This window comes from Tenrec ecaudatus, chromosome 2 (assembly GCF_050624435.1).
Source record: "Tenrec ecaudatus isolate mTenEca1 chromosome 2, mTenEca1.hap1, whole genome shotgun sequence".
NCBI classification, from domain to species: Eukaryota; Metazoa; Chordata; class Mammalia; order Afrosoricida; family Tenrecidae; genus Tenrec; species Tenrec ecaudatus.
In genome coordinates this window covers 256,117,206-256,122,273 of record NC_134531.1, presented here as the reverse complement: position 1 = coordinate 256,122,273, position 5,068 = coordinate 256,117,206, and the positions used below count along the sequence as shown (strand labels likewise).

The 5,068-nt window shown below is 41.9% G+C and overlaps 1 non-coding gene across 1 annotated transcript; it reads right to left on the bottom strand.

Moving 5' to 3' along the window:
* Positions 1-2,419: 2,419 nt before the first annotated feature.
* Positions 2,420-2,582, bottom strand: LOC142441748 (U1 spliceosomal RNA). Its single transcript, XR_012783096.1, has one exon. It is a non-coding gene; the product is annotated as a U1 spliceosomal RNA (small nuclear RNA).
* Between the last annotated feature and the right edge of the window lie 2,486 nt (positions 2,583-5,068).

Below are 5,068 nucleotides of genomic sequence, written 5' to 3'. Positions count from 1 at the left end.
GTAGGCTTTGGCAGGAATGTAAAGGTTGTTTTTTTTAATGTTGAACATTTTACTGAAGCACCCTGGTACTTTTGTAGTTTGTGGTTGGTAGTAGAGGCTGCGATCAGCCTCCTCATTTAACAAGTTCACCCATGTGAGATAGGAAATAACTTCCAGAAGGTCAGTCTAAAAAGGTGTCTTCAGTTTTCCAGCTGTAAGTTCCTTGAATATATTCTTTTTGTCTTCAAACCACTATGAATTTGTACAATGAGAAGCCTCTATGTAAATATAGAGCATACTGTTCTATTCTAGGTCTTATCCCTGTCATCAAGGGAAGAAAGAAGTATACATGCACATTGCTATACAACAGAATGCAAATGCACAACATTTGAAATTGACAGGATCAGTTGTATTTTAAATAACGAAATTTTAGTATATAGTCCATAAAAGAGGGGGACAGGGTACTACATGGAAAATTCATTCTTTTGTGTTTTAAGCAATTGTTTAGTCATTAGTTATTCGTGAAATATTTTTATAGTATTGAAACTCACATGGGAAAATGTATGAAAACGTATATAGGCTGTTTCTCTAAGATTGAAATGAAAAAAGCACCTGTAATATTTAGTAACTGGTAGTGACCAATGCTGTTATAGACAGAGAGTAGTCATGATGATCATAAAGATAGTGTGCCATGTGGGTGACGCAATCTCCTGACGACCTCACGTCTGTTAGGCTAACACTCAGTGCAGCAGGACTTTGAAGGGCAATTGTTCAGAATCCAGTTGCTGGTTTTTCTTTGTTTTGTTTTAAAAGATGAATAATGGAGTATCTGAACTCTCCACTTTTTTATTAAGCTGTGAACACCACCCAGGAGTCCTGTACATTTGATAAGGGTTGGAAAAATAATATAAGTCAGCATCTGAAGCATGGAGGTGGCAGTGAGCTATATATTTAATGGCCTCTCTGTCCTTGAATCTCTTTCCTACCTAAAGTCATTATGGTCCAGTCTTACAGCTTTAAACGCAATCTATATCTGAATACTCAAAATGTATTTATACAGCCTAGACTTATCCCCTGATCGCTCGATGATGGGTCAGCACGGTAAAATCCATATAGTAACTATTTTCGGCCTTGAAGGCATGTGATCTCTGTTGCTAACTCATCTCCTCCGCTTGGGTCCCCAAAGCACCCACTGGCAAGCTAAGCAAATGATCATGGCTGGGTTCCAACAAAACTACTTACGAAACTAGCAGAGGGCCTGGTCTAGCCTGTGGACAATGGTTTGTTCACTACTGCTCGTTTAGACTGCTGTCTGACGGATATGTTATTCAGTTTGAAATCGATTTCTAATATGTTCTTCCAAATGTGCCCTATGCTCAACCTTCTGCATCTCATTTGTTTTAAAAAAAACTGTGGGGAGGCAGCCTTTGACCTCCCTTGACTTCATAGGCGGAAAGGCTAAGCAAACACATAGTCAGCCCTGGGCTGAGTCCTAGTAGGCAGGGATCACATATGCCTTCCAGCTGTTTTCTTCTTTGACAGTTCCGACACCAACCATCCCTACTGTGGAACTTTCTATTCTCTGCAGCATTGCACATTCATTTCACTGCCACTAAACACTCACAGACAACACTCACAATTATGAGGTTTATTAAATCCGTTCATGTGTCTAATGCATGATCAGAAATATCCAGGACAGATTCCTTCGTTCAGGGCAGACCTTTCACAGTAAATCCTGTAGGGAAGTCACGCTCTGGTCCTTGGTCTCCCAGCCCCATGACCTCAGGGAATGTGTCCTTTTCCATCAATATTACAAAGCAACTTTAAGCCCACCACTAAATGCCCAAACAGCACACCACTCGGCAATAAATCTTCAAAAGTTGTTTTGGAGGTCCTCCGCTTGAGTTCTCTGGCCCAGGAATCTGAGCTCACTCAGATAAGTGCCGGGAGCCCTCCATTCCTTAGGATATCTTCCTGCCTAAGGGAACTCTGCGGCGGTTCGCTTTAGCAAGCCCACCAGTCTGTGGTCTGGCTCTGGGTTTTGCTGTTGCAGCTCCTGTGGCCCTCTGTTGCCTCTGCTCGGCTGTCACATCTTTGGTCACTGCTTCAAGGTATTTCAATAAGATGGAAAATCAGCATCCAACAGATACCCTCCACCCTAGCTCTTATGTTTTAAAATATTAACTTTTTCAGAGACATAAAGTTTACATAATGTACAGTGAAATAGTTTAACATATTAAAGCGGTTGCGCAATCACGATTTTGAACATTTGATTTTCCTTGTCCGCATTGTTACGACCGCCATACCCCCCTCACCCACTTACCATCTAATTATTAGAGATTGGTTTTGTTTGAAGACAGATAGATGCAATTCTATCAGATAGCGATGTACTTCATGACTGAGTTTATACTGACCTTTATTTGTTCTTTTTTTTCTTTTTCAGGGGAGAGCGCAAATGCGGTCCCCCACTACCACAAATTCTGCAGTTGAGTTTCCCACATTTGGGGAATTCGCAGGGGTCAGCACATACGGAGTGCAATGGATCAGCCTCGCCCTGGGAAAACCACCTTCATAATCATGGTACCTCCCTGCCAAGTAAGTATTATAATGGCCTTTTTGACAAGGAATGCCACACCATTCCTCTTGATTGCGCTACTGCTGTCATATTAAATCACATGATTTTCTGATTCAGCTCACTACAATCTACAATATCTATCTTATGCCTTCTGTTTCATTTTTGACAACTTCTGATTTTCCTAGATTCATAATTCACACATTCCAAGTTCCAATGACCAGCAGACTTTTGCGGCATTTTCACCTTATCTTCAGTCAGGGTTCATCAGCAAATGAAGGAAGATCCTGGAAGCCCCACTCTTACAGGATTTGCCTGCCTTATGTCACCGTGGTTGCGCCACTCTGAAAGGTCAGCTCCTCCTCAGTCACACTTTAAGGGCCCACAGACTTAAGGGGCCCATCCTCTGCCACTAACCCCCCAAATGTTCTGCTTCCATTTTTTAAGCCTTCAGGAATTGTCAAAACTTCCAAGCCACGCATAAGGTTTTCAGTGGCTCCTCCCTTTGAAGTGGAGAGCCCAGTCCTTCTTCCTTTCCTACTTAGAGTAAGTGCCACAGAAACCTGTTGGCGGTGGGTGATGCTGCTGGCATTTTAATTAGCAGCGACATACCTTTCACCACCATGGAAACACAAATCACCACAGTACGATGAACTGTTACTTTGAGGACAACCCTGCGTCTGCCCAAAGTCATGCTATCTTCATTGACTCATAGACACGAGTGAAAGGAGGACATTGAATACAGAAGACTGAAGCAGAAGTGATGCATTTAAACTGTGGGGCCTGAGGATGTTGAAAGTACCATGGATTGCTAAGTGAATGTATTGGAAGAAGTATGATCAGAGAGCTCTTTAGAGGCAAGGATGGTAATACGTATGTGCTACTTCTGTTGTTCGTGTGGCATTAGAACAAAACACCTTAAAAATTTAACTACCATTGAGTCAATTCTACTGGTAGAAAAGCTATGGACACAGAAAAACTATGCCTGTGGATGTCTGACCTTGTCATTAGAAGCCATAAACATGACCTACGATACCACCAGGGCTCCTGCAACCAAACCCACTGCCATCCAGTGGATGTAGACTTGTAGGGAGCCTACGCGGGGTTCCAAAGCGGCACATCTTTGCAGTAGCAGGTAGACTGTGTTTCTCCCACAGAGAAGCTCATGATTTTGAACTTCTCACCTTGCTATTAGCTGTCCAATGCTCACTATACTTTCCTTAAATTCTCATCTTTCCTGTCTTGTGTCTTGAAGCTGGCACGTATATTTTTACATTGGTAAGTTAGCTGACAAATGTGAAACAGGTGAGAGTCTCTGGACTTGTGCAAAATCTTTTTAGGACCAGGAAAGGCCTTTTGCCCTTTTTACTTTGTTTGTAGCAAAATGACAATGAAGGTTATGTTACTAGAACATCTTCAAATAAACACAAACAACAAGTTACTAATATCAACTCAATGTAAAGGAGACTAACATGTTCACAACTGGATCAATAGGGAACAACATGATAAATGGAGAAAAAATTTGAAATTATCAAGGAGCAAAAGATGTGTTGCACCAGGTAAATTTGCCACATAAGACCTCTTTGGAGGGTTGAAGAGCAAGGATGGTACCTTGAAGACTAAGGTGCACCTGATCCAACTCATGGTAGTCCCCATCGTGTCATATGATATGAAAATTGGGCATTGAATAAGGAAGACCTTAGAAACTTTGGTGCATTGGATTGGTGGTGCTGGTGAAGAATATTGCTTAAAGGACCACCAATCTGTGTTGGAGGAAGTAAGGCCAGGGCAATCCTTAGAGGCAAGGGTGGAAAGGCTCCAACTTACACACTTTGGATATCCTGTCAGGAGAAGGGTGTCATGCATGTTAAAGTGGGGGCCGTGAGGGAGGGAATGCCCTAAGAGGGAGATGGGCTGACGCAGTGGGTGCGTTGATGGGCTCAGGCACAGAAACAATCATGAGGATGGTGCAGCGCCCTGAAGTGTTTCTTCTGTTGTCCAGAGGGTCGCTATGGGGTGGAGCCGCCTTTATGGATTGTAACAACCACCACAACAGAATAACATACATCTGTTGTCTGAGAAGCATTTTGCTACTTCTTAGCTCCCAAATTTCACATGCTTTTCATAGTAACTTGTGTGTCAGACAAGTTGTTTACCTTCTTGTCACTAGGTCTGTTCAAATGTCTATTCTTTCTCCTCTTTTTCCCCCAGAGATGTTCAGAGTCCTTCTCTCTTAAGCTGCTTTCCTGGATTTCAGAGTTTTATTTGTTAATTGTAACCATGGACTTTCTATCCCGCCACCACCTTAATACATTTTCACTCCAGAGACGTTAAGGTTTCTAATTAGGAAAGCTGACTATTCCTGACCGCGAACTCTTGAACATTTAAAAAGAAATAAGGATGTTTGTAATATTATGGTTTTCTTAATATAAATGAATGTTTAGTCTAAGCTCCCTTTTCCCCAGCTAGGTATAATGTGTTTTTCACACAATTATCCATGTTTTTAGCATAATTATA